The 15,790-nt window shown below is 36.6% G+C and overlaps 1 long non-coding RNA gene across 1 annotated transcript; it reads right to left on the bottom strand.

Annotated features, from left to right (window-relative positions):
- Positions 1-510: 510 nt before the first annotated feature.
- Positions 511-14,273, bottom strand: LOC148185239 (uncharacterized). The gene is made up of 4 exons (XR_015773897.1): positions 14,035-14,273; positions 3,078-3,141; positions 1,859-2,040; positions 511-1,352 (listed from the first exon to the last, which is right to left on the bottom strand). It is a non-coding gene; the product is annotated as an uncharacterized LOC148185239 (long non-coding RNA).
- Between the last annotated feature and the right edge of the window lie 1,517 nt (positions 14,274-15,790).

Genomic DNA, 15,790 nt, shown 5'->3' with positions numbered 1-15,790 from the left:
TAGGGACCTAATAGCAGACGTTTCCTGGCCATCATATGTGAGTAGCAGAGTTATTCCTGCAGGAATCCTGCCTGTCTGAAGCTCAAGATCTCCCACTCTGCTTTACATCTTAAAACAGAGTAATAAATAAGGACATAATTCACACTTCTCCATTCACAGGCACCCACCCACACCAATGAAACAGGTTTGGTAGAAATAGTTTCTGTATTTGCATGACTAAGATCATGCAAGAGGTCACCCTGTCATCTGATGCTAATGGAGAAGAAAAGCTGACCCAAAATGTAATTCTGCATTTCAACAAGAAATTTCACTTTACTCTATATGCTCTTTGGGGTCAAAGTCTGTCAAGGCACAGTCTTGGCTTCCTATGTCTAAAAGCAAAAGTGAATACTTACTACATTTGGTGTACAATGTCACCTGTGAATGTTACTTATGCCCTATGTGACCTCTCTGCAAAATAGTGATGAACATCCCAAATCACCACAAAGTACATTGAAGTTTTTTACCTAATACCTAAAACAAAGTTCCAGAATAAATCTGAAAATAAAACACCGAATCATAGAATGTCATGATCTAGAGGGGACCCACAAGGATCACAAAATCCAAATGCTGACTTTGCACAGGACAGCTTCAAAATTTATACTATCTGCCAAAAAGCAGAAATCCTAAAAGTCAAAAATCTTTTTGAACTCTGTCAGGTTTGGTGCCATGACCACATCCCTGGAGAGTCCATTGCAGTCCCCAAGCATCCTCTGAGTGGAGAGCCTTTTTCTGGTGTCCAAACTAAACCTCCCTTGACGCAGCTTCATGCCACTCCCTCTGGTGCTATCCCTGGCCACCAGAGAGAAGAGATCAGTACCTATCCCTTCTCTGCCCCTTCTAAGGAAGCTCTAAACTATAATGAGGTCTGCCCTTGGTCACCGCTCTAGGCTGAGCAGACCAAGACACCTCAGGCATTCCTTTAATGCTTCCCCTCAAGGCCCTTCACAATCTTTGTAGCCATTCCTTGGATGCTTTCTTCTAGCTCCATATTCTTGTATTTTGGCACACAGAACTGCCCCCAGCACTGGAGGTGAGGCTGCCCCAGCTCAGAGCAGAGTGGGACAATCCCTTCCCTTGCCTGGCTGACCATGCTGTGCCTGGTGCACCCCAGGACAGGGCTGGGCCCTCTTGGCTACCAGGGCACTGCTGGCTCCTGTTCAACTTGCCATCAATGAGGAATCTCAGATCATTTTCCACAAGACTCCTCTCCAGTCTGTTGTTCCCCAGTCTGTGCAGATGTCCAGAATCTTTCAGGTGAAGAATTTATGCTTTTCCTTCTTAAACTTCACACAGTTGATGATTTGCATGTTCTGAAATATGATGGCAAAATGTCATCCACAATATTCTGGTGTGACAGAATACATTCAAAAAGATGAATTTCACATAGTGATTTTCCAGGCAGTAGATGCCTGTTTCCATTCATATGTGTTTTCCGTCTTTGTCATAAAACAAGGGCATCATAAAACACTGGGATTGTCTACATATTGTTTCATTTCAACAGCAAGAGAGATACTACAAGTTTGTCCTATTCTGTAGAAAAATTGATAACAAAATATGATCAGTGAATGATGATTATGGTGAGTCCTGTGACTGGAAACTGTATAGGGAATATAAACTTGTGAACACATTTGCCTTCTAGAGTGATGGTAAAAAGGATTTTCAAAACGTATTCAAACATACTACAATTTCCAAAACTATCGGAAATACCTCTATTTAATTAGTCCGTTCAGAGCATTCAAGATTTTGTTGTTCTGGGGATTTTTTCCTGAGTTTCAATATTTTAGGGTCTATTTTCCATTTATTAAGTATAGTCTACCTGTATTCAAGCAGTGCTAATGCACAGAATTTGAAGGATATCATGAAATCTCATCAAGAGGTGTTGTTGTCATACAGATTTCTACTCATTTAAACTACCATCATGTCACAAAACTTCAAGTAATTACTGGACTTTCTCTTCACTTTCTCTTCACTTTCTCTTCACTCTTCACTCTTCACAACCTAAAAATGCAAGAATAAAACATAAATAAGTGAAAAACATCATTTCCCCAGAAAGTGTCTTAAATAATTGGGGGTACATGTTGATCTCTTTTGCTTATCTATCTTCTTTTCATTTCCTTGGTTAAAGATATAATACTCAACAGAGGAAAAGAAGGAAGGCAAAGAAAAAAGTGCATTAAGATTACACTTGGCATTTTAAATACAACAAAAGATACCTATGGAGTATCTTTATTGTACAGTCAAGTAAACTCCAGCTGTCAGCCCTGTGATCACTTCTTCAATAGGCAAAAAGGACTCAGCTCTAACCTGGCTACATGCTGGTTCTCACCAGTAGAACAACTGCTTCCTTAGGAATTGCGTTTACAATTATCCCCTGATTTTCAAAGAAAACTTTGAAAGAAAAATGTGAATAAACTTCTTAAGTGAGCGTGTTTTTTCCCTTTTCTTTCCTTTTTTTCTTTTTTTGCGTCACATAAAAAAGCTGTTTATCTGTTTATGTTAGAGCTAAAATAAAACCTTTTGCCAAAGATGAAAACTTCTACAGGATAACTTGAAAATCTTGTGGGTTTATTGGTTCTCTTATTATGTTCACATTAAAGAGACCAAAATATGTTAAATATGACCCTGTACCTGGAAAGGGAGGAATCACTGCATACGTGGAGTCAGAGAATATGCATTGATGAAACTTTGATCACTTCTTTAAATGTGATATTATAGGGAGAAATCCCAGCCTGAGGGAAATGGGATTTCTGTCATTGGCTTCAACTGGACCAAGCCATTACTATCTGATGCAATTTCTAGATCTGTTGGGTAACTTTGTTCAAGATCCACATTTCACAGAACAAGCACAACTGAATGCAAGAAATTATTTAAAACTTTCAACATTTTCATGGGAGCTCTCCTTTTTCAGAGTGTTCTCTTTCAAATTTTGTGGTGGAAAATCATTAATATAGATAAACTTTTTTCTTGGTTTAGGGAAAATTTGGGAGAGAATTTTTAAAATCTTCACCACTTTTACTTGAAATGTCCAATATTACATGTTTTTTCTTCTGGCATCTCCCTTTTTATTTGTTGATTTCCATCTTCACTTTCTTTCAAAATCTAAACAATAGAAAAATAAAAATAAAAAAATGAGAAGTGTGAGGAGGGATAAGAGGAGAAGAATGACATTTATTTGGGAAGAGAGATGACTTTTTACCATATTCTAACTCTTGCATTCAAAGTCAAAGACAAGACAGACAAATGATATAGCTTCAAAACTAAAAAATTCTATTTTTTTTTCAATGTTTCGCTACACTGCTTTCAAAAGAAACCACTGCATTTTAAAAGGTTTATTTTTATTTTATTTTAAATATTTATTTTATTTTATAAATATTTATTTTATTTTAAAATTTAATTTTGTATGTTGTTTTTGTTATGAAATTATCTCCTTCATTTTTAACTCCATTCTATTAACCAATTTTCCTGAAACTTATAAAAAATTCCACTCAAGATTTCTCCTTCATGTAGACAGGCAAAACACAGCAGACTGACAACAGCAATCTGTGCAAGGCTAGGCAGCATATGGTCTTCAGCAAAAAGGGACCATAAATAATTTCAAAAAATTTGACAAACTGTAGGCAGCAAACCAAACTACAGACAACTTTTCAGCAATTTCTTTTCAGTGACATGGTTCTCCAGGTGGCTGAATGCTTAATTTTCTGTTTTGAACTCAATTTTCAGTCAGATAACTAATCTCCTTTTTCAGCCTTCTCAAAGTTCATCAACCTTAAAGCATCATAAAATTTACTTGATTTGTTTTGCCATAATTTCTTGAGCGATCAATAGTCTGCATTTATATCAAAATACTTTTTTCAAAAGTCTGAAATCTCCATTTATAGGCTTTTGAGGAAAGGGCTGTTAAAATGACAAGCTCAAAGCATGAGGGGAGCTGTCTGAGCCATTTTTTTTCTTCAACAGTAATTCTTATTACCTTATAATCCCATTGAACAATTTTAATGGAAAATTGTACCAATGGAAATACGAAGCAGGAGGAGTGGCTTTGCACAGAGGTTTACTGTCAAAAAATTTCTCTGTTGTATAGAAGAATCAAAACCATAAAAAGACACAAAGCTACATATTTGGTTCATGAAGGTGCATCCATCCTCAGAAACAGATTTGTAAAAAGAAAACCATACAGATATGCTTTCCTAAAAAAAAAAAATCAATTTTATCTAATACAAATTTGTCAGTTCTATATTTGCTTTGTGCACACATTTGAGCAAAAAGCAGAGAAAGCTTCAAGTCCTTACACTTCATTATTCATGTCATACATTACCTGTGTGACATAAAAAAAGACACTTTGATACAGTGAAACAAAAAATGTTTACTACAGATCCTATCAGAGTCATGGCACAAAATATTTTTGTCAGTTAAAAAAGTTTCTAACAATGTCATCAATAAGAATGGCACAGGAAAATATCTGAAAAATTTTGTACCTGTACCTGAGGATATTTAATCATTAATCAGGGGTGAAGGTTTACTTTTGAAAATCTTTTCATCTAGCATATCTGTTAAACACCTGTAAACATCTGTAAACACCTGCCTACCTTCAGGGGATTCAATACCCCATGGCTCTTCACTTTTTCCTGCTGAGTTCCATCTAGCAGGGAGCAGCAGTTATGTTTGTCTTCTAAAAGCACTCCCAGCTGCTCAGTGTATCTGTGTCACCTCTTCCAGAGTGGGCAGAAGAGCCTTAGCAGTATCAGGTAAGACAGAAAGATCTCCCATAACATGATTTGTACATAAGGTGATGACAAGAATCTCATCAGAACTGATCACAAAGCCCAGTACCTGAGTTATGCTGTGTCAGGGACTGGCTGAGCCACCTCAAGCCTTGCTGCAAACACCTTCCCTACTCTTTCTCACTATAGCATACACTCCTCCCTTCTTTCCCCTTATTGACAGACAACCCCCCATGCAAAATTTGAATTCTTTCTTAAATTGCTTACACCTAACTACTTCTTTAAAATGTCAAATCCAAAAAACACTGTCCCATTCACTCATCATGCTGGTTCAATATCAAGGCTGACTGTAGCAGGTACTCTGAGTGCTGCTTTTACCCACTGGGTTATCTGCTACACCACATACCCTTAAAAATTCTCAATAGTACCCCAAAAGCCACTGAAATTATAGGCTTTAAAGTAAATTGGATTTTACTACTATCTCCTTAGACCTCTTCTTTTCTAGAAGAAGAATTCCACTTGAATTCCTTTCATTTGGTTTGTTTTATAAACACTCACAGAAAAACCTTTCTATATATAACTACCTGGAGTTTGAAACAATGAATGAAGTGAAAGCCGTAATAATTTATTGCGGTAATTCATCCCAACATAAAAAAATAGTTGCACATTATTATGAAATGAACCCCATTATATTGGTATTGAAAAACACAGAAGAATGGAAGCCAGCATGTGACATGGGCAGCTGTGCACACAGATGCACTATCCTGTTCCAAGGGCTGGAAAACAGCCCAGAAAAATAATACCTCTAGGTTTCAAAACTTCAGTGAATTGAATATTTTGATTTATGGGGTTTCTTTGTCATTTCATATTTATATAAATATTTAACAGTACTAAAAATATATAACATTAACTTGAATAACCAAGTAAATTTAAGCATCCATTTTGCCTAGGCATTTTCATAATATCTCTTTAGACAATCTAAGTCTTTCAGGACCAAAACCAGTTAAGAAAAATATTATCCTAAAACAGAACTTTTAATATCCAAATATATTATTCGGTTCAGCCACTTAGATATAACTAGACACGTAGCCTAGAAACGTAGATTTTCATAACCAAAAGCATACTCTGCAATATTCTGCTCTTTAGAGTTCTTTTGTCTTTCATGCAGTTGGAAAGACTTAACTACACAGTCAGTCTTTGATAGAGATACAATGTGTTAGATGACTTATTGGCAGTACTTTAGCTACAGAGGTAAGAATTATTTATCCTTTAATCATACACAGGGCTTACAACCTTTTATCAGACAGATGGCAACAAAAGAAACCAACAAAACAAGACAAAACAACTTTTTTTTTTTTGTTCAGTGAAGACTGTTGAGATATCAAGAGCATTTCCCACTCATTACTCCTGTTACCTCCAGGTGGGGAGGAAAAGCAGTCATTCTGTACAGAAATCCTTCACTTTTGTCTCACTGGCATGTTCCAAGTCCATACAGAGAACCACAGCCCATTTAGCAGAAATCTACCATTTTGCCATCTGGAGTATAAATCTGTCTACTTCTGGACTTGCCACAATCACATGCTGATTTCCCAACAGGATGGCTTCTGCACAGGTATGGTTCTTGGCATAATTAATGTGTTATAAGCAATGTACTGTGCACGTATCACCCCTCCCCTGGGGCTCCCAGGATCTCTAGGAGGGCTGGGAGAGGGCCAGAACTCTGATGGTGGGGGACAGAGCCAGCAACCCAACCCTGCTGTGGTGCAGATTGATCAGCCACAGGAAGCACATCTGTGCATGGCACCACCTGAAGTGGCAGCAAAGAGAAAAGGGAGCTGTGTGCTCCTGCTGGGGAGAGCAGGGTGCAAGCACTGACCTGGCAGCTGAGCCCTGCTGTGCTGGGGCTGTGTATGGCCCAGGCTGCCTGCAAACACACACCTGGCCAGTGCTTCTTCCACTGCTGCAGCTCAGCTCACAACAGGTAAGAGCTCTCTGCTCTGTGCTCCCACATCAGGATCAGACAAGTCCTTAGAAATGATACTTGGATCTTTTTTTCTCTTCTGTCTTTTGCTTAGTCCAACACTTAGACCAGAACACACGCTTTCAATGAGGTTTTTTCAGTGTCATCAGTGTTCATTTATGCTAAGGAGCCTCTATAAACATTTCCTCTATATTTATGAAGTTCAGTTTTTTCTAAAACCATCTGACAACAATACCTGTGACCTATATACAGTAAATTAAACAATACAAAATCCTTTTAATATCCGTCTCTCAGAGGTTAAAGGTCGTGCCTTCAGTTTCACAGCTACATCTCTGCGGCCACCTTGGAAAACAAAGTTTTCCTTGAGTTTGCCTTTTCCTCTTTTTATGTGTAAAATCAGTACTCACAAAACAGCAACACTCGAGGTAGACAGCCTTGGCAAATATAGCTGTTCCACATATACAACTTGTGTAATAACTCCATGTGAGATCTGAAACTGAGGGAAATAATGGAACAATCTTCAAATATAATGAAGCTTGGTTGAAAGAAAAAAAATCCGTTGGGATACTAGGAAAGTATTTTACCTATAAAATCAATGAAATGCTTAGCCAGGTAAGCAGGGTATAGCTCATCTCTTCATTATAATATTTTCCAAATAAAAGGAAATTTTTTTTCATTCTTTCATTATGGCAAATGACCCCTCTCTTCTAAACATTATTCCAGAAAAAGACCAGATTTATACAGTTTATTTTCTGTTTTCTTGTCAACACTTCTTTTTCTAGCAATGTCTATTCACCAACACATACAAAGAAATATAAAAAAGCTTCTCAATTTCTTTATATGAATACAGTACCTACAGTTTTTAAGAGAAACACATTTTTAACAAATAAAAAATATTCTTTTCAATTAAAGGTCAGCAGAATTTATTTTGATTGTTTAAATTCCAAAGTAGGTTCATGTCAGTGGAATCACAGCTATCTTTCAATTTGCCTTTGTATTTAAGTAATGTCTACATGTTACTGAGAGAAAAATTAAATCACTGGGAATACCTTGCAACACTGGATGCTTCTTAAGACTGTTTCATGTAGCTGTGACAATTGTATTAGTCCATGAAGCCAAGCTGGGGGAAAAAAACCTACTTCAACCAGCATAAATTATTTATTATATTAAGTGGTACTCAGTACTAGCATAATGCACTCAAGTATCTTCTAAATTCTTCCTAAGACATCAATTTTATGTTTATATTTTAACAAGTAAAACTGATTAATTTTAATTTGGACCTCAGCCATATCAGAATAACATTTAGGAGGTTACTGCAAATGGTCCAAATTGTGTAAACTAATATTGTCACTATTCATTTGAGGTAAGAAAGGATATAATACGTCCTACACATTAAGAAATGGAGAGAAGCAAGATCAATGCTATAATATTTCACCATTTTCTAATTCAAGATCCTGAAGCACTGACAACTAATAGAATGAAAGCTTCAATACAGAGTCCTCCTCATACAATAATACTCAGCTTTCAGCAATGCTTGCTATTTTCTATAAAGTCACTATATTTTTTTAGAGGAAGATATTAAGACATTTCTGTGTGCTGAGTGAGTGAGTGAGAAAACAGGTAAAGAATTCATATATAATACTGAAAAACATTCTTTTTTTACCTAAGGTGTATTCATCTTAGTCACATCGTTACACAAAAAAAAAAAAGAAAATTTTTTTTGTTGTTGAAAATTTTTTTATGGAATATGTTGTGGCATAAGACTTCATTAGAAATAATATCACATTGTTATAACTATGCAATATCAACTTTTTCTAAGATCCACCATATAAATGTGCTGGGCAGTTGTTGAATCATCCTTAAAATTTTAGTTATTAACAGTCTTACAGAGTTGCAGTTGATTGGTATTCACTTAATGTCCAAAACTATTTCTAACAGCTGAAAGACATTTTAAGATATTTCCAGCTTCAATCAATATCACTTATGAGTATATTTTTTTCCTCAGAATTACGAAGTATGCCAGGCTGAAAGCAAGAATATTTTCTAAAATTCTAATGCTATTTTCCTAGATAATAAAAAAAAAGGTAAATAAAAATGTATACTACTTATTAGCAATCAAACAGTAGTACATGAGAAACTGAATAAACTTGCATACCTATATTTGCAGTATAGGCACATCACTGTGTACTTAGCTCTTAGGAAATACTCATTTTAATTTTCTTTGCACCTCAAGAAACCAAGGTGCTTCTCTTGAAATCAGCACTAACATTATCAGCAGCAACTTATGTTTTGTCAAGTAATATAAAAATTATTTCTATTTGCACATATTTTCACATCATCTTGACATATTGAAAGTCCAGTATATAATAGCTCAGTCCTTCAGTTGTGAAAATTAAGAAGCCCAAATCTTCCCTTTATTTTTCACCAGGCACAGAAGAGCACTTTCTTTACTGACAGTTTTCTCAAATAGGAAATCTAATATATTGTTGTTGTAAATGCATGACATATTGGTCCTGTAGAAATAACTTTAGCTCTTTTGTATTTCAGTGGTGGCTGATTTTTCTTTTGAGTTCACAAAGAAATATAAGCATATATAAGCTTATACATAAGCAATATTTGTTATTTTAGAAAAGGATCATTGGGTACAAGCAAACATTTTCTGGTCTTATTATGGCCACTTCTCACTCCTTAAACATTAGTCTCATTCCAGGATATAAAGGATTCCCAGATGAAATTCACAGTCTCATTTGAAAACTCCATATAAAATGAGAAGCAAGTAAGATTTCTTATTTTAACTAAGATTTCTTATTTTTTTTAGTATTTATTGATACTAAGCAACTATCATTCTTGCACCATCATAGCTCTGAATTCAGTCCACCACCTGCTCAGCACCTCAGACCACCATAGTGGCACACTGCACAGCAACTTTCTGCAGACAGATGTCCTGATTTATTTAGAAACTTTACGTCTGGAGAAATATTTTCAGAGAGCTAAAAGAAGGCATGAAAACTGCTTTGAGTATGTACTTGCAAATGTATTTGCAAGGAGTTTGCTTCCAAATACATTTTAAAGCCTCACCCAGACGATTTGCAGTAATTTATATCAGTGCTTGGATGCGGCCAACAGTTTCAGAAAGGTGGATGAAAAGTTCAGAATATGTTATTTTTCTTGTTGTGACATTAACCAGACTGGGTTGCAGAGTCCTGGGAGAGCATTTTGTTTGCTTGGAGAAAGCATAAAGTGTTGAGAATCACACCTGAAATCTGGAAACAGATTTAAATTAAAGCGACCTTGTTTAATGCTGTTCTGCAAAGTTTCCACTGATTGATTTAGGCATCTCTTATTCAGTTTCATGAGCTGAGAAATGTGCTCTGTGATGAGCCATTACAGGGGACAAGTCCAAATGAACTACAGTCCATACTCTCCTCCATGGAGTCATGCCATTCTCTTTTCCTATTTTATTTTCTGATTCTTTTGACTAATCTTATTCTGTGCCATGCAAATTATATTTAGAAACTTTGTTGTTATTATCTCTCTCTCAGAAAAGGCTAAGAAAATAAATCTGACACCCCAAATGTATAGATTTCAGTCTCAGTCTTCAATCTCCTCTGCTTTTTCCCTGATAACTATGCACACAAGCCCCAAAGTAAAACTTCCAGCTTTCTTCAGAAACAGCTCATTCTGTCCAACATCACTAGCTCCCTCCTCTCCTCTAAACTGCCTTCTTGACCTGCTTCTGCCTCACAGCCCTGTTCAACTTGCAAGCCTGTGGTCTATTCTACTCATCAGGAGTTTTGAGTTTTGAGTCCAACAGGAATTATAACCATTAAACTATAGAGAAATGCAAGACACCTGATGCAGAAGTTATTATGATGCAAAATCACTCTGTAGCCAGAGTCCAGACCAAAATCTGGAGCCCTAAACAAGATTGAGATTGGCAGAATTTAGGAAAGTAAAACAACCTTAGGACTCTCAAAACCCATAAGCAACTCTCCTGTAATGTTTGGAGTTCCTAGCTGTCTGAAATAATTTTGGAACCTAAGGAAATATCTGAAAAAGTCCTTAGGGCTGCATTTGGAAGAACAGGTTTGGCTACATCTCCACTTATTAGAAACAGGTCATTTGTCCCCAGGAAAGCACTGGAAACCAAGAAACTGGAAAGAATGAGAGACATCTCTGCCAGATTGCAGGTTAGACACCTACTTCCAGGAGGCAAGACCAGTCCTTTGCTTTCAGAAGCAGCTCCCCACCCTGTGCTGACTGCTTTGGCCCCGAGCACACACGGTGACCATGTGCAATCATACACCCATGCCCCAAGGCTGTCACTGCACTGCCTCCTTGTTGGCTCAGCAATAAATCTGATCTAGAACCACTGGACTGTAAAGTTACAATCCTATGTCTGGGAAAAACATTCCCTGGTTGTTTTTAAGGCATCTTTACACTGTTGCCCAGAGGTAGAAAACACCAAGAATTTAATCAGAGTATTTATCCAGAGAATCCAGCACTGACCAAAACCATCCATGTGGCTGTTCCATAAGGCTTTAGAAATGGCATCTGTGACATTTTTTACAGACTTCAGCTGGCAATAACTCACCAGGCATTGCAATTCATTATATATCTCCTGTCCCCTACCACAAAGGATATTTTAATTTTTATATTTTGACTCTGCTGAGCACTTGAAGGCTGTATTGTTTTGTAGTCCCTAGGGCACCAGGCAAAACAAACATAGAATTTCAAACTTTCCACAACCTCATGCTGTGATAACATTTTCAGTTTATCCTTACATTTTAAAGACTGTCTCCAGTCATCAGGATTGAGAACATGGGGTAAACCTCTGCTTCACAAAATTTATTCCCTTCCAAATCCTACGTGACTGCAAGTTGCCCCAGCCCCTAAAATTGCAGACTGTTACCTCTGTACAGCTCAGGGGTATATGACTTACTTTTTGTCTTCTTACCAACAAAAAATTTGACCTGGTAAAAGGGAGAACTTAAGGGATTTTGGTTGTGGAGAGAAGGTAAACAGTGAAGATACTTGTAAAAGAGAGAAGATTTTAGTAGTAATAGTACTGATATTAGTATGGTTGCAAGTATTGATATTAAACAAAGCAACAAACTTAAGGAAATTAGTTATGTCTGTGTTCAGCTTTAGTACCTTGTTTCTTCACTGTCCTCAAACAGCCTTCACTATGTGTCTCTGTTTTCTTATACTCCAGTTCTTGAGTGCAAGGATAGTTTTTTCCCTTGTATTTGGAAAGCACCCAGCTCATTTTAGACATAGCCACTCCATAAATAATCATTATCCAGGCTGCTGGAATGCCCACTCGGTGCGTTAGCTGCATGGCTGCACGTTCAGTCACCTCTTGTTCTCTCCCAAGGATTGTCCCACATTTCCTGCAGTTTACTGCCAGCAGCAGGGAAGCATCTCTATAATCAGACGTATAGTTTCAGAAAAGGAGAAGTTCTTCCCCTTCCTTTTCTAGGAAAATTAGATAATGGCAGTTGCAGTGAACTCACTGAAAGGGTGAGCTGCACAGAGCCTAGCAGCAGTGAGGTGTGCATTACTCAGCAGGACCTCTGCACACACAAGTGCAATAAGCGCTGCTGGGGAGGCTGCCTGGTGCAGCTGTGGGGCCCTGCCATGCTGGCCAAGTGACTCCACTCTCAGCACAGTCACAGAGTCCAAAAAGCTGAGTTCATAACACTTATGTGTTCATAGGCAGGGGGAAAGAGTCAGAAAAACAAATATTTCTTCTTGCTTTAACAAGTGGGATTTAAAACTACGAGGCCTGGCTTTAAATTTCTGACCAGGTTCTCTAGCTCTCCAATGTATCAGCTGCTTTGTGTTGGCATAAATGTAGCTGCAAAGAGGTCAGGGGGAGTTCCAGCTGACCTCCATGAAAGATCTGTGAATAAAATACATCAAACAAGTAGATTCTCTAAGCAATTTCTTCCTCAAGTTTCTCTTTTGTAAAGGAATGGAGAATTCTACTCACTCTATTGCACTGAGCTCTTTAAAACTTTAACAGTAAGGCAAGAAATTAATTCAGTGACAAATTTTGACATCACTGCAAAATATCCACACCTCTAATGAAAGCAGAATTTCTTCATTTATAGTACTATATATAGGATACCAAATTAAGTGGTTTTTTAACTCAAAGATAAATAAATTTTAAAAATTAATACATAATTGAAAAAAACTAATAGATATTAGTTTTACTAGATATTAGATATAATTTGATAGATACAGGGACAATCTACTGTAAAGTCAAACAAACATTACCTATATTATTAGATCTTTCACAAAAAGTGTGTAAGTTTTGCACACTCCAAAGATGAATCCCTCATTAATTTAAACTAATTCATTTTATCTATAAAATTATGACATATAAATATTTGAAACCTGAAATAATTATCCATTATTAATTGCACATTTTACTCATATCTCGCTATCCAGATGTACTGGATAATCAACAAGAATCCCTTTCAATATACAGCCATGAAAGTGTATTTTTAGAACAACTGCTGCTGAAGTAGCAACCTGACAGATTCTCCATTGTTTCACATTACTTTTACATTTAAAGATACCATCCTATGCAATGCAGAAGTGGATACTGTACATGTTTGCAGTGTTCTGTAAATACTGAGCCATCCAACAGACATGCTGAAATTCTGATTGGAAAACCACAGAGTAAAAATCAACTTTTCTTCTTCCTGACCTCTGTTTAGGTTTCATTGTTCACAAAGCTGGTTAGACTTCTGCAAATTTCTGCACAGAAAACGTTTATTGATATCCCAGGGAAGTTTTAATTTCTGCCTGGTTTTGGTTTTTTTGTTTGGCATGTCAACTAAAGTGACAGCCCAGATTCACACCAAGACTTCATAAGATTTGCCTACAATAAGTAAAGAAGTACCATTGTTGTGGCCCTTGTAGGTAGTGTGGAAGGAAAAAGATATTAAAGTAAAATAATTGCACAAGACACACAATTGTCTGTCTAGATTAATGTAAGAGGTTACTCAATAAAGAACATTTTCAAGCACACCTAAGTTAGGTAATGGAGTAATTGAGCTTTCTTGCACAACCTTAATTAATCTCAGTAAAGTACCTACAATATGAGACAATCTTAAGTGATTATGTACTACAAATCCTGTATTGCATATTACAGTGCATACAACAGTCTTTCTTTTTTCTGCAAATGAATCAAAATTATCTAGAGTTGTCTGAAAAAGCCCTTCTTAGGACTGCCTTTACAACCATATGTATCTAAAACTAAATAAAAGCAATACTTACTGGTGTTTTCCCTCTGGAATCCTCAAAATTTACAAAGTTCTACCAGAATACGTGGAATCTAGTTTGTAAAGGAAATAAGTGGAAGCATAGCAAAGTCTTCATCTGTACTTTGAAGACTGTTCTGCATTGTTCTTTGAAATGAACAGAGTAAAATAATAGATCTCAATTTTCTTCCTTTCTTAAAACTACTTAAAATCAGGGATTACGTGGTTCACAATGAATTGATTTGTAAGGCTTTCTCCAGATATATATTAAAAGCATATGTCTTGTTGCACTTTCTAAAGATGGAAAGGTTTCTACCTGTATTTACATATTTTGATTCAAAATCTCCTTTATTCTCAGTTGGGAACAGAAAAGCCTTTATTATTCTCAGCTGGGCCCAGTCCCACAAACATTTCAACTCTGCCTTCATCAGATGCAGATCACACCAGCATTTATCCCCACTAATCACCACTCCCTCTGGCACTGACATTATCCTGGGGAGTTTCCCATTCACCTGACATCAATTACCCTAGACCCTGCTGATACTTAATTCATATCATCATACTTAATTAATCATTAACCCCTTCACTGCAGTCAGTGTTCTATAATTGGTGTTCGCAGCATCTGCAAAATATTAGGGGTATTTGACTGTACATTCATCATGAGATCTTCTACTAGAGCACGAGGTACAGGCTACACGCTTCAGCCATGTTTCAGAAGGATGTCACACAACTATATTAACACCAGGAAAAATTAGTATTCCTTATTCAGCAGCTCCATAAATCTAGCAGCTTCACATTTACCATTCAGTTCTCTTCAGAGGCATTTAGTAAAGTCCTGTTCTCCCAAGGATATCAGGAGCCCTGCCTAATCACTCAGCCAGAAAAAATGCTCATGGAAAGAGTCCATTGCAGAGCTTCATATTTCAAAATATTTAAATAAAATAGACTTAAAAATTTAAAGGAAAAGTCCAATTTGAAATTTAACTCTTGTCAGCTCACTCTAGAAATGGGGCTTTTTCCCTGGTCATGGTACTGATGGAGCCTGTGGTAAAACACATACCCGAGGTGAAACTGTGCATCTCTGAGAATGTCTGATGTTGTTTAGGTATACCATAAAGATGGATATTTTTGTTATAGAGAGTCTGGAATTTTGTCAAGCTTCAAAAATCCACTTATTCAGAAAAACATTCTACCTTGTTCTGTTTGTTTTTCCATTGGAGATCTATAGTACAGGGGGAAAAAAAAATCTAGTGTGCATGGAGTCTTTGGTGCAGGACCCTAAACATACAGTGAGAAAAGCAAGGAGGCTGAGAAATGAAACAAATACTGGGAATGACTCATTTCAGAGAACAACCACCTACTCAGATTGTGAGAAAATTATGTATTACAGTGGATTGGATTCTTAGAGGTTTTGTGGTTTTGTTCTATCTTATAACCTCTTTTCATGTTTCTCTTTTAATGGTACATTTGAATAGAATGTCTATAAAATTACATTTATCTGAAAGAAAAGAGCCAAAGAATTGGTACAGAGGATATATCAGTGGATCTTAAGCTAGCAACAAATCAGGAGGTCCATACTCTACACTTACTCTACTGAAAGACAAATAGCACGTTGCTGATGAGATGTTTTCCAGGTCTTTATATTTGGCTTTTATTTTGTTTTGCTTTTAGCTTTACAGAAGAGAAATATTTAAAGAGCGGAGTATCTAACAAATCTCATTTCACAAGCATCAAGAAAGAGGTTAATGAGGTTTCAAAATAGGGTTAAGTGG

Source organism: Pseudopodoces humilis, chromosome 1 (genome assembly GCF_049639895.1).
Source record: "Pseudopodoces humilis isolate 2021_Gansu_Grassland_sample_001 chromosome 1, ASM4963989v1, whole genome shotgun sequence".
Taxonomy (NCBI): domain Eukaryota; kingdom Metazoa; phylum Chordata; class Aves; order Passeriformes; family Paridae; genus Pseudopodoces; species Pseudopodoces humilis.
This window is presented reverse-complemented; position numbering and strand designations above follow the sequence as displayed.